The following is a 15,320-nucleotide window of genomic DNA, read 5'->3' as shown; positions in this document are numbered from 1 at the left end:
AAGAATTTGCTTAAAAGCCACTTTGATATTTTGCCTTTTCAGTCTTTTTAAGTTCGACCAAGATGCATTCAAAAGAATGGATCTACAGTCTCGTAATAGGAACCCCGTTTTTATCTTAGTTTCCTTTGTGAGCCATGGAGCAGTATTAGACTTAGGGCTGGATTCACGAAGGTTTGCACAGAGTCTAAGAGTAGAGTAAGACTCCAGCCAGCCAACATGTCTGCCGAGCGATCCAGGAACAGCCGGCAGGGGCGTGCAAGAGAGCTCCTAAAACGACTCTTGCACGGACAGTGTTAGTTTTTGCAAATTACCTCATTTGCTGCTGAAAGCTATGCAAATGAGGTAAATTTGCGATCCAGGAAACACTAACCTGTCCGAGTAAGAGTAGTGTTATTTGCAGAAATGTACTCGGTTGGCAACTGAGTACCATTCTGCAAATAGCAAAACGGAGCTATGACAGCTCCAATTAAAGGATGCATCCAGTTGAGGAAGCACGCCAATGGCCAAATATATGGCCATTGGCATTTTTATCCATTGCAAAAAAATAAATACATTTTTTTCCTCAATCTCCAATGTTTAAGCGTAGTGCAGCGCCGCGCAAATGTGCGGCACTCTAAAAACCCTAAAAACAAAAAATAAAAGCCACAAATAGGCATTTTATTCAAAATATTCATCTGCCATGCAGGTGAATGGCAGGCTGAAGACAACATGGCTACTGAGTAGTGGTTGCTAAGGGAGGAAGCTCAGTCTGAGAGATGTAACCAAGCATTAGTAGGCAATCCTATGCAAATGATTATAAGGATAGTGAATCCCAAATTTTCCTGCCATGTGAACCATGTCCCTAGAGTGTAAGAGTAGGGTTAGGGGAGAAACAGAGTAGAAGATAGGTGACATCATGAGGGGGTATATATATCAAAAAGACAGTAAGCTTATTGGAGCAGAGTGGCATGTGTTTGCTGTGTGTTACTCAGGACTGGAAGAGGCGTGTCTACAGTTGTCTAAACTGAAACCCAGAAACCGAAGGTGTATGCCGTGGCTATCACTGAAGTTTCTTGCAAAGCTGCTTACACTGTGTGTGCGCATGTGCGCACCTGTAAACCCGTCTAAGCCTGTGTGCGCGTGTGTGTGCCCGTGTAAGCCTGTGTAAGGCCGTCTATGCCTGTATGCACGAATGTGCACCCACCTAAGCCTGTGTAAGCCTGTGTGCGCATGTTTGTGCTTGTTTGCATGGCGCTGCCTCCTGTGGAAACAGAAATGGGAAAAGGAAGGAAAAGAAGTAGTAGGAAGTTAACCAAGGAGAACTAGCAGAGCTGCCAGGTGAAATCAATCAGAATCAGCCAATTACACAAGCAGTACACTAGCCCAGCCCAGCCCAGCACTTAAAACTCTGCAAACAACATTCCCCCATGTTTTTCTCAGAAACACTGCAACACTGTAGTCTACAAAGAGAAATGAAAACTTAAAAAGCTTAACTGAGACAAAAAAAATGTTAGGGGCTGCCATTGCTATTATAAGGTGACATGTGCAAGATGCTGAGGGTGGTGCCATTGCGAATGCTGCTGAGCAACCCACAGTGAGGAGACGGAGAAGAGTATACAGACCCAGGGTAACCTACCAGGGGCTACATGAGCTGGAGATAGTGGAGAGCTATAGAGTGGACAGAGAGCTCCTGCAGCAAATTGTTGAGCTGTGCAGGCCATGCCTCACACACAGAACCAACAGAGGGGAACCCATCCCAGTGGAAATCAAGGTATGTGTTGGCCTAAGAATACTAGCAACAGGTAACTTCCAGAGACCAACTGGTGATATGATGGGTATTTCACAGGCATCAGCATCCAGGGTACTGCCCCAGTTCCTGAATGCCATGTCAGCACATGTCGGTGATCATGTATATTTCCCCAATTCCCATGAGGTATTGGCCAGCAACATGCGTCTCTTCCATCAAATAGCGGAATACCCTGAGGTAGTGGGTGCAATTGACTGCACGCACATACACATCAAATCACCAGCCGGTGAGCGGGGTAGGGCCTACATCAACTGCAAGGGCTTCCACTCCATCAACTGCCAGGTTTTGTGTGATGCCCAGGGCATAATACTGAATGTGTGTGCTGGCTGCCCTGGAAGCTACCACGATTCCCATATCTGGCATCTGTCACAGCTGTACCAGACATTTGCCAATGGGGACATCCCTAACGGTCATCTAGTGGGGGATGCTGGATACGCACTGGAGCCGTGGCTGATGACACCCATCAGAAATGCACACACACCTGAACAAGAACTCCATAATGAGGCACATGCACAAACACAAAATGTAATTGAGCGTGTGTTTGGGATGCTCAAGTCACGGTTCCGGTGCCTGGACACATCTGGTGGAGCCTTGCAGTACTCACCAACTACATGTACCCAAATTGTCATGGTATGTGCCATGCTACGCAAAATGATCCTGCGAAAACAGCTGCAGCAGGAACAGCATGGGGCAGGGCCAAACAACCCCCCACCATTGCCAAGGCCTGCACAGGCACAGCGTGACTCGGAGGAGGAACAACCTGAGCCTGCCCCAGTAGACAGAAGAAGCATGCCCAGTATGCCATGGCAAAGAGGCAACGCATAGCACATACACTGGCTCAGTAAGAACCCTGGAAATGATACCTCCCTCTGACTCGCACATAAAATAATAGGGATGCCTAACTTGACACTACCTGTTTCCAAACATGTATAGGGAGTGTAGTATGTGCATCCGACATAGGCAGCCCTACAGCACCACCTGAGGCATGATTGCCATGTTTTAAGCAATATAAAGCAGTGCTAAGCAGCTTTTACCAATATCTACTATATGTAAACAAAATTGCTCGTGCCAACTAGCGCAACGTCGAGCAACAGTGAGCAATGCTGGGCAAGGTTGGGCAAAGTTGGTCAAAGTCAGTTAAACATGCTCATATCTGCTTTACTGTTCCTTAAGCAGTCTGGTCTGCCCAGCATGAAAATAAAAAGCAATGACAGGGCTCGAACCTAGGACACTGTGCACTACAGTCACAGTACTGAACCACTAAGCCATGATAGCATTTTAGTGGCACAGACACAGCAGGACAATTGTACACTAATGCAAACATAAAGAAATGCAGTATCATGCCCCTAAAGAGGCAAATGGGTAACCTCCCCCACACACCTATGCAGACAGAGAACAGCAGGCTAGGCGGTGTGATGTGGGTTGTGTAGGCTATGAAGTCACAGTGTAATATATGTGACATTGGACGCTAATATCTGTAGTACAGTAGTATGCCTCAAGCCACTACAATAGGCAACAGTACAGACTGAAATGGTGTCCTGTACATAGCAGTGCAGGCATAGCAAATGTGTATAAGTGTCAGGTGAAACCCACATCCTATGTACACCCACAGTAACAATCAGGTGTGCCCCCGGGTAGAAATGTACAAAGAATAGCTGCCCCCCCTGTATGTAGAAATGTTGATAAGTCTATGCAAAGTGTCGCATGGAAGCCCTGCAGGCACAGCATGATCCCTGTTGATCTGTGACACAAAGGTGAGCACTGCTGTAAAAATACAACTTGATTTTCCATACACATATAGTATAAATGTCTATACCGGGCATGATCACACACTCCAACAAATGTAGTGGATTCCATTCAGCATCACACTGAAAGGTCATACTGGGCATGCTCACACACTTAAAGAAACGAAGCAAATGTCAGGCAGCAACATACTGAAAGGTCATACTGGGCATACTCACACACTTAGGCTAAATACGGATGTGATAATAAGGGATCTATGGACAAATGTGGATAGTCATCTCTACTTCAAGAAACACATTCACAAAGTGGTTGGAAAATCATGCTATGTGTTCACACAAACTGCCAAGGTCTGTGCATGTAGGTCAAAGGAGGTTCCCACTACTCAGCAGTCATCAGACCTGTCAGAGAGTACCACAACACACTTGCAATGAATCCGACTAGGCACGTTCAGCAGCTAGAAAGAACAATGAAGTACCTTAACAAGAGGATTACTGACCTCATATAGTTGCCCCATGCAACAAGACTGAATGTAACCCAATCTGTACTCTGTTGCATACTGTCTACTCAGGAGATCTCTGCCCAACAGACAGGTTCATGTCATGGTTACACTCAGATCTGTTCTGAGTTACAGCTCAATGGCAGTAAATGTACAGAGCCAACTGATATTGCCAATATCCTGGCAGATAGGATCACTGTTAACTGTACCCCCCTCTCACCCATGAAAGAGCACATCTCTATAATGGAAGACTGCAAAGTTGTCATCACGGCCGCACAGGTAATAAACACTCTCCAAAGCCAGTATAACAGCAGCCATGGGGCCAGATAACTTCCCAGGCTGTGTAGTATCTACTTCCCTGAAGTAAACATTAACATGGCAGATTTGTGGCTGCTGAAGTTTCCAGAGGACTGCAAACTAGGAGCCATAATTGTAAACACAAAAGATGTGGACATCCTACAAAAGGGCCTCACTGAGACAGATGGCTGTTGTCAAAGCCATGGGCTCTAGCTCAGTGCCAAAAGGTGCATTCTCATCCCCTTTGTTAAAAACTCTGTAGCCAAGAACTACAACATAGGTGGTAGTATACTTCACATTTAAAGTGTAACAAGAGACCTTGGGTCACAGGTGGACAGTGGATACAACTGTGATAATCACATTCCTACAGTAGTCAGGAAACCCTCCTATGTGGCACACCTCATCACAAAATGTGTCTCATGCAGAATAGAAGAGGACAATGTTCCCCTCTACTCATCACTCACTAGAACTATGATAGAGTACAACGCCACTGTTGCTATGTACCTCACAAGACAACTACAACAACTGGAAAGCTAGCAGCAATACCTCACAAAGAGCATTAGCGGCCTGAAATACATGCCATACACAGACTATCTCAAAATGCTCCATCTGTATTGCCTTGCATATTGCCTACACAGAGGTGTTCACTGCCTAACATACAAAGCTATGTCAAACACAGAGCTGTTGGATATGCTCCACGAAAAACACTCACAATCCCTCCGACCTTTGGACTCAAAACCACGAGTGAAATACAAAAGGAAGGGGTGTACCCATTTACCTTATGGATGCACACACCTTCAGGTTAGTGGCACAGCATGAGGCCTTGGAGACTATGCAAGTCCAACTAAAATTGGCCAAAGCTGCCCATCAGATTGTAGCCTGCTACAGATCACGTACCTTGTCTCAGGAACCTCACTCAGTATCCCGGAGAACAGTGGAAAATATAAAGGTCCTATCAAACACCATTATATGAGGAGATTACAACTACCCAAACAGTGAGTGGTGGAATTACTCCTGTACAACATCCTTCGCCCAATGTTTCCTAGAGTTTAAAAACCCTAACACCCTGGAACAGCTGGTCAACACACCCACTAGAGGTGACAACATACTGGACATGATCAACACCAGTATGGGGTACCAGTGTTCCACTACAGAGATAAAACCCTCGCTGGTAATATCAGATCATGAAGTAATCACACTGGACATCCACATCCAGCCCCTCCACCCAGTCAATGAAACCACTGTAAAGACATTTGCAAAAGCAAATTGCACACTTCCCAAGACCAAAGTGGAGCGTTCCAAAGCCCTCTTGCTATAGGATAATGGTATACAATCTGCAGAATCATTTACAAGTGCATCCTATGAGCATCTACAGGGATGCATGGAATGAGACATCACAAATAAAACCAAGATGCACTCCTCCAAAAATAGGACAAGAATCAGGTGGTTGTTGCCCATAAATAAGCTAGACAACAGAAGGAGGGAACGAACATATGATAGAGCCAACTTCACTAAAGGAAAGGCATCACTGATCATTGTCAGGAAGAAACAATGATCGCTCATAAAATAATCCAAGGGCAGTTTCTAAAGACAAATATCCAAGGAATGTAAGAATAACAACCACAAAACCTTTGGTAGCTATACCAGACATGTAGGTGTCAACTTCCAAATATGCTGTCAGCTACTGAAAAAAGGAAAGAATTACAGCAAACCAACTTTCATTGCCCACATCCTGGGGGACAAGTTCAGTGTAAACTCCCCCCCATCACCCCAAAAGGGCCTGTGTCCGTCACAGAAGGATGCAGAGCCCCAGACGCCATGGACATGCAGGTAAAGACAGCCCTCACCAAAGCTAAGAACACAGCATCAATGTGACTGGATGGTGTCCCAGGCTGCATCTTACACTAGGCCCATGAGGAAGTAGACCCTCACCTACATTCACTGTCCAGACACAAGTGTACCACAGGCTATGTACCCAAAGAATGGCATACACAAGCAGTCATCCAGCTCTACAAAGGGGGTGCCACAACAGAACATGGACACCATTGCCCAGTATGTCTGTTCAGCCTGGTGTACACAGCTATTGAGCAAATTGTCATGGAACCCATAAACAGAGACATTGGAGACCTCCAGACACTGAACTCTCCACAACTTTGCCTTGTTAAATTCAGATCCTGGCTCCTAAACCTAGTTGACTTATTTCAAACAGTTACCAAGGACATAGATGGAGGTGAAAGTAGTCCACACAGCTCACCTGGACCTCACGAAGGACTTTCTACACCATTCCCCACTCTGTCATCATGGACAATGGTAAGCTTTAAAAGTTTTGAAAGAACTCAAAAATGAGTATATTTTCAAACCTGCCGATAAAGGTGGAAATTGGGTTATAATGGACAGGATAAAGTATTTCAATATGGTGAATAGTTTGTTGTTGAACTCTGAAGAGTATAGGAAATTGGACAGTGACCCTACTTTGTCATTTAATGATGAGCTGTTATTCTTATTGGAAAAAGGTGAGCGTTGGGGTTTTTTTATGCACACCGGTGTTAAAAAGTTATATATCTAAAAACCAGTAACACCGATTATGTATGCACTACCCAAAATCCATAAGAATTTGGAAGAACCTCCAGGTAGACCTATTATTTCTGGAATAGGTTCTTTTTTGGAAAGTGTTAACTTGTTCTTGGATTCTCAGTTAAAGATCTATTTATGTAAGGTAACAGCTCACATTAGGAATACACAGGATTTAATTAATAACATCTTGAATCTCAACTGGAGTCATGACTATTATTGGGTCACTGTCGATGTTAAGTCCTTATACACCAATATTAATACCAAATGGGGTCTGGAATCCATACAAAATATGATGGGTGAAGGACCTAGAACTAATTTTCTTATTACTTTGTTAGAGTTTTGTTTAACTCACAGTTATTTTCTTTTTAATAATGAATATTATTTGCAAGTAAAGGGCACTGCAATGGGTGCAGCATATGCACCATCATATGCTATCATCTATATGGATTACTTTGAGAAAAAATATATTTATTCAACAAAAATTTTTTCAGGAATAAAGTAATTTTGTATAAACGTTTTATAGATGATCTCATTTTTATTTGTAAGGGGGACATATCTGAATTTATAGATTTTTTTGAAGTACTTAATAAAAATGAACATAATTTACAATTTTCGTATGAGATTAACAGAAATGAGATTAATTTTCTAGATTTAACCTTATTTGAGAAGGAAAGTAAAATTGAATTTAAACCATTTAGGAAGGAAACCTCAGTAAATATGTTCTTACATGCTACCAGCATGCACCCCCAACATCTAATAGATGCCCTACCATATGGGGAATTTAAAAGAATTCGGGCTCATACCAGTGTTAAGGAAGATATAGATGAAGAACTACATATAGTACTTATGAGACTATTGGAAAGAGGATATGAATATAATCAACTATTAAAATGTAAGGATAGAGTGATTAGTAATACAAGATTAGTAGATAGGAGGGATAACACCATAATTTGTTCCAATAAAAGGGAAATTAGTGCAAAGAATAGTGCTAAGAATAATGTTGAGAAAGTGTTTTTCATAACTAAATTTTCTCCTTTTTCTGATATACTAGTCTCATTAGTTAGAAAATTTTGGTATTTAATTTGTGAAGATGATAACATTGGTGAGTTATTCCCTAATTATGTTAATTTTTCATTCAAAAGGGGAAAGAATCTGAGAGAAATTTTAAACAACAATCTTTTACAGCATATTGGATCTACCCCAGTGAGGGTGGGAACTTTTGCATGTGGTTCATGTAGTATATGCAGTAGAGTTATTAATATTGACATTATCAATAATACACTTCATATTTCTAAACATTTTTTTAATTGCAAGTCTACTAGTGTAGTATATATATTAGGTTGCTCATGCAAGGACATTTGGTATATAGGACAAACTAAAAGAATGATTAAAACTAGAATCTTAGAACATTTAAAGGATATAAGAAACTTAAACTTATTGAGTCCGGTTGCTAAGCATTTCATGGATACTCATGATGGTTGCAGTGATAGTTTGAGATTTTGCATATTGGGAAAACCTTTTGTTTGTAAGGGAGATGATGTAGTATGTAAATTGTTAGAATTGGAAACAAGGATGATACTGAAATTTAATACTTTGAAACCATTTGGTCTCAATCAGGAGCTGGGCCTTTAATGATGTATAAGAACATTATCTTGCACATATATTTATTTATTTATTAGTATTTAGGGGATGATATGTACATATATTACTTGGATAGTAACTTATATTTAATTATTAACATGGATATAATTTCATACATAGTATATTATATAAAGGAATAGTAATTGTGTTATGTATATATTTATATTTTGGAATAATATTTTTACATACTTATACTAAACAAATTTCATATATATGTGCTGAATAGTTTTATTATAAATGTATAAGATGGTTTAAAACAGTTTAAATAGACTAGAATAAGTAAATGTTATAATTTATGTATAAAGGTCACTTTAAATTTTGAAATTTGAATTAATTGATCAATTAACTAATTAATTAAACAATATAAAATGAGTTTATTTTGAAACTTGAAATGTGATCCTTTGAAGGCGAATGGCCGAGGTACCAGATCGTTGATGTAATAAAGAGCGTTGGTGGAATCCGACTGTTGGTGTGTTTTTGGGCAGAACTGCTTATTTTTCGTATGTTTTTTGCTAATGCAGGTAAAGACAGCCCTCACCAAAGCTAAGAACACAGCATCAATGTGACTGGATGGTGTCCCAGGCTGCACCTTACACTAGGCCCATGAGGAAGTAGACCCTCACCTACATTCACTGTCCAAACACAAGTGTACCACAGGCTATGTACCCAAAGAATGGCATACACAAGCAGTCATCCAGCTCTACAAAGGGGGTGCCACAACAGAACATGGACACCATTGCCCAGTATGTCTGTTCAGCCTGGTGTACACAGCTATTGAGCAAATTGTCATGGAACCCATAAACAGAGACATTGGAGACCTCCAGACACTGAACTCTCCACAACTTTGCCTTGTTAAATTCAGATCCTGGCTCCTAAACCTAGTTGACTTATTTCAAACAGTTACCAAGGACATAGATGGAGGTGAAAGTAGTCCACACAGCTCACCTGGACCTCACGAAGGACTTTCTACACCATTCCCCACTCTGTCATCATGGACAAGCGTACCAGCTGGAACATTAACAGCTATGTCACAGGATGGGTGGCCAGGTGGCTCACAGATCAAACACACATGTTCAGAGTTGCTGGTGCCATGTCCAGCTCTAAGCCAGTCACAAATGGCATCCCACAGGTCTTGGTCCTGGGACCCCACCTGTTCAGTAGATACTGCTCAGAGGTACAGGCAAGCACGGGAGGTGTATGGCTGAACAGGTTGGCAGATGAATGGTAAATGTGGTGCATAATCGACTGTATGGCTAACACAGACATCTTCCAGAAGTGTCTTACAGAGACAGATACCTGGTGTCAAAACAATGCCCTCAAGCTTAATGCCAAAGAATGCATAGTCATCCTCTTTGGGTACAGCAAAGTGCACACAAATTACCACATAGGTGGTAATCCAGTATGTACGGAGAAAGTCATTATGGCCCTGGGGAGACAGGTAGATAGTAAACTCCCCTTTGATGATCACATGGCCAAAGTGTTCAGACATTCCTTCAGTGTAGCCCACCTAATGTAACCCACTTTGTATAGTCTGATGATATCACCATCCTACAAGTATACCTGTGGCAAGGATAACTCACAGTAATGTGTATAACACGGCGTGTAAATGCGTACTTCTGTAGTTTCATAAAGTAGTTAGGTAGTGATTTGAATCATACACTTGACAAGTTTGTGTGTGATCTCCTTGGGAAGGAGCAAACATTCTGGAGAGTAGTAAAACACCTTAAAAGTAAACTAATCTTTGTCAAGTATGACGATGTCACCATCCTACAAATACACCTGTGGAAACAATAAGAACCCCCAGTAATGTGTATAGCGTGTCGTGTTAATGCGCACTTCTCTAGTATCATGAAGTAGTTAGGTAGTGGTTTGAATCCTGCACTTGATGTTTGTGTGTCGTCTCCTTAAGAAGGGCATCCTTTTAGGAGAGTAGTAAAACACCTTAAAAGTGGTAAACCAATCTTTGTCAAGTCTGATGATGTCACCATCCTACAAATGTACCTGTGGAAAAGAGAATCCCCAGTAATGTGTATAGCGTGTCGTGTTAATGCATACTCCTCTAGAATCATGAAGTAGTTAGGTAGGGGTTTGAATCCTGCATTTGACAACTGTTTGTGTGTGGTCTCCTTGGGAAGGAGCAACCTTTCAGGAAAGAACACTTTAAAAGTGGTAAACCAATCTTTGTCAAGTCTGATGATGTCAGCATCCTACAAATATACCTGTGGAAAAGAGACTTCCCAGTAATGGAGCAACCTTTTAGGAGAGTAGTAAAACACCTTAAAAGTGGTATACAAATCTTTGTCAAGTCTGATGATGTCACCATTCTACAAATATACCTTTGGAAAAGAGACTTGCCAGTAATGTGTATAGCACAAAGTGTTGATGCATACTTCTCTAGTATCATGAAATAGTTAGGTAGGGGTTTGAATCCTGCACTTGGTGAGTGTGTGTATGACAGTGTCAACCAATGTGTTGGGGGTTTTGCTTTTACTACCATATGACATATCAGTAAGCAATGCACATGTGAGGTAGCTGTGAGGCAAATACATATACATACATGTTACCTCAAGTAAAGCATGTGTGGGAACCCTGCTTTATCCAAGTACACAGTTGTCATTTTTGCCAAACTGTGCTGCTGCTTCACAGACATTAGGTCACATCTGTATGCTTGTGACAAGGCCAGCCACTGCAGTGATGCCTGGCCTAGGTCATCAGTGTCACACACACTCATTATGGTTTCTGTTGAATTGTGTGAGTGAGGGTTTATGGCCGAAGTATATGTCAGACCTGTTCAAATGCAGCAGAGTCTGTCAATGATGACTGTGCATTATAGTTGTACAACAACCATTGTGGACATGCATGCAGACCCCTTATTGCTTATGTGATCCACAGAAGGATTTCAGAATACCTTAGGGAATGTGATTATCAAAGGAGAGATGACATAACACTAGGTTGCATGTACACATCGGTATCTGTTCATCATGTTGGTGGCTACTACCTATGTGATACTGTGGGGATACTATGTTCCGTAAAGGTGGATGACTATGCTTAGTTTGGCCTATAGCTTTACAGCATGGGTTTGACAACAGGTATCTGTCTGTATGATACCCTTGTGGAGGATATGTGTGTCACCTGCAGAATGCAGTATAGGCCACAGTATGCATTAGCACACAGACAGACATATCCCTACTGTGATTGCTTGTACCTAAGAGAGCCATATGCCGAACAGGAGTGGTCTCAGTAATGGGTGCAGCTGAATACCACTAATCTTTGTCCTTCTATGTGGCATAGTATAGTACCTGAAGGAACCAAATGTTGCTGTGTGTCCTACATCTGTGTGTCAGTTGTCAAGACATCATCTAACGATTAGTTATGGTCAGGCTGTTGAAGTCATGTATACTACCAGAATGCAAAACAATGACAGATAGTAACAGTATCACCCACAGCTCAGTGTCAACCCATGTCATACACACATGTATAGTCAGGTTCCAAAATGTGTGTAGTACAATGCATACTGGCCACCAATAGAAACTATGGAGTGTTACTGTGTAATACAGAGCATGTCACCCTGCCCATGTGTCCACTATGCACGTACATGCAGGCAGTGCACCTCCATCATTTTCACAACTGTACACCTGCAAATATGTGCTACACACATACCACACATACTGTCCACTCTCTAACACATGCTGCCAGTACTGCACACATCAGCCAAGTGGCACGTGGGTGGACAATATACAATTGGAACTAACACTGGTGTAAACAACACTACAATGACAATCATAGCTTTAATGCATCATGCCTGCTTCACTACACCTTTAAGCATATCATTATGCTCTACTGCTGACAAATGCTAACATTGCTATACTGCTATAAAGACACCCTGTGCATCAGCACCATGGTAGCCTGTTCCTGCATCAATGTTACAGATGACAGGAGGTGGCACAGGTTTCATCATATGCACAGGGTATGTTGTTGGGTCTGCCAGAGGCCTACAGTGAGCCATCCAATCGACATTTGTGTGTGTGTGTGTGTGTGTGTGTGTGTGTGTGTGTGGGGGGGGCAAGAATACTGGTATGGGCCAATGTTGATGTAATGTGTGTGGGTATGTGTTAGCCCTAGGTGTCTGGAATATGTGTGTGTGTCTGCATGCACACAGTTCCACCATGTGGCTGCCATATACGGGTATTTGTGGGACAGCCACAGACTGTACCTGAGAAGCTTTACAGATCACCGTCTCTGGCCAAGGATATGGTACCTGTGCCTGGCAGGGGTGCTACTGACACTATCAGGTACTAAGCCAGACTAGGTACTATCCCCAGAGGTAGATGGATGTACACTGGATCCAGGTCCCTGCTGGGACTGTCCAGAGCCATGTGCACGTGGTCTTATGGACAGCCCACCCTCAACATTGCTGGGGCTGGTGCTGGCACTACAGGAGCGGCTGTTGCTTGAGGGACGTCCGTGGCGACTGCCAGCTGCTGATGTTGCTGGCATACGTCCACGTCGATGACTCAACTGTCCCGCACTGTCCTGACACATGGACATGACATTGCAGAGGACATCTAATGTCTCTCCCCAATGTCTATCATAGGTTCATAGGTAGGTACTAGGCTATTGGCCCTAAGGCCTATATAAGCCTAGCCAAAGGTACCCTGGCTTTTGCCACCCAAGAAAATTATTTTCCTGTGTCACTGTCGAGCAGAGCCACAGAAGTGATCCCCAGGGTGAATTTCCTATCTCCCATCCAATCATCAAGATTTTTCTTGAACAGTGCTAATGAGGAGCTTTGTTTGATATAGATAGGTAGTTTGTTCCAGAGTATGGAAAGTCTCTGGGACAGGAATCTATCCCTCCAGCATGTTCTGTTTATTGTGGTGACGAGGTTTAGGTCCCTAGAGCATGTAGCTCATAGGGATTGGGATTTCTTTAAGTGGAGCATGTCTAAAAGCTCTGGGTTTGACATAGCTTTGTGTGTTAGGCAGAGATCGCCTCTGAGTAGGCGATATGCAACGGAGTAAAGCTGCAGTTTTTTGAGACGGTCTGCATAGGGCATCTCTTTGAGGCCGGTAATCCTCTTTGTGAGGTATTTCTGTGGCCTTTCCAGTTGTTGTAGATGTCTTGTGAGGTACATACCAAAAGAGCAGTTGTACTCTATAATGGGTCTAATGAGTGACGAGTAGAGGGGAACAATGACCTCTTTTTTCCTGGATGAGAAACCTTTTGTGATTAGGTGTGCCACATAGAAGGATTTCCTGACTACTGTGGCGATGTGATTATCAAAGGAAAGACTACTGTCCACCTGTGTCCCAAGGTCTCTTATCACACTTTTGGTGTTAAGTAGACTACCACCTATGTGGTAGTTCATGGGTACTGAGTTTTTACCAAAAGGAATGACAATGCACTTTTTGGTATTGAGCTTGAGGCCGTGGCTTTGACATCAGGCATCTGTCTCAGCAAGGCCCTTTTGTAGGATTTCCACATCTTTTGGAGTTTTGATTATGGCTCCTAGTTTGCAGTCATCTGCGAACTTCGTTAGCCAAAGACCTTCTGTGTTGGCCTGTACTTCAGAGAAGTAGATACCAAACAGGAGAGGACCCAGGACTGAACCCTGTGGTACTCCACTTGTCACTGGTCTGAAGCTGGATTTGGAGTCTGCTACTTTCACAGTGTGGGTTCTGTTAGTGAGCCATTTGGCTACCCATCTTGTGACATAAGGATTTATACCTAGTTTAGTGAGTTTATCTATAATTCCAGAGTGGGGGATGGTGTCAAAAGCCTTGGCGAGATCTAGATAGGCTGTGTGAACCACCTTACCCTCATCTACGGCTTTGGTGACTGCTTCAAAGAAGTCTGTCAGGTTTAGAAGACATGATCTGCCTTTTACAAACCTGAACTGGGTGGGGTCCTAAGTTTGGAGATTACCAATGTCATTGTTTATAAGTTCCATGATGATACGCTCCATAGCCTTGCAGACCAGGCTCGTTAGGCTAATGGGGCGGTAGTTTCCGGGGTCTGTGGTGACTCCCCCTTTGTGGAGTGGGATAACTGTCGCTGTGCGCCATTCAGTGGGCACATAGCTTGAGGTGAGGCTATGATTGAACATGGTAATTAGGTGGAGTGCCAGTTTGTTCTGTAGTTCATGTAGAACACAGCCTGGGATGTCGTCAGGTCCCATGGATGCTGTGTTCTTGGCTTTGGATAGTGTGTTTTTTACCTGTGCAGCCGTGATTACAGGAACGTTGCATTCTTTGTTATAGAGATGGGCCCTTTAGGGGATGACAGAGGGGTAAAGTTTACACTGAACTTATCTGCCAGGATGTTGGCAATATCCGTTGGCTCTGTATATTTAGTGCCATTGTGCTGTAACTCAGAGCAGATCTGAGTGTTGCCATTGAGATTCTTGACATAGCTATAGAATGCTTTGTGGTTGTCTTTAGCATCAGTGGCGATTTTGTTTTCATAACTAGCTTTGGAGGATTTTATGAGGGATCTCAGCTTCTTACTGAAGCTGACCAGGGAGTTTCTCCAATCATGGGATTTTACTCTTTTTTGCAACAGTTTCTTTCTTCTGTTGTAGAGTTTGTTTATGGCAGGGGACCACCAGATTGGCTTCCTTTTTTGGAGGATAGCATCTGTTAGGGATTGCATGATCCATGCACTCATGTAAGTGCTTATAAAGTGCATTTGTGTAGGATTCAGCAGTCATACCTCTATTGTCCGTCAACATGGGTGTCGTGACGTTTGCCACTTCTGTCTTAAGAAGCGTGAAGTTGGCTTTGG

At 42.8% G+C, this 15,320-nt stretch overlaps 1 protein-coding gene across 1 annotated transcript in view; it reads left to right on the top strand.

The window, feature by feature from the left end:
- The window catches only part of PIWIL4 (piwi like RNA-mediated gene silencing 4), a 1,045,202-nt gene that overhangs the window by 817,665 nt on the left and 212,217 nt on the right, over window positions 1-15,320 (top strand). The window lies entirely within an intron of this gene.

The sequence above is a fragment of the Protopterus annectens genome, chromosome 5.part0, assembly GCF_019279795.1.
Source record: "Protopterus annectens isolate FY-2018-M chromosome 5.part0, PAN1.0, whole genome shotgun sequence".
Lineage (NCBI taxonomy): Eukaryota > Metazoa > Chordata > Ceratodontiformes > Protopteridae > Protopterus > Protopterus annectens.
Note: the sequence above shows the minus strand (reverse complement) of the source record. Positions and strands in the feature narration are given on the sequence as shown.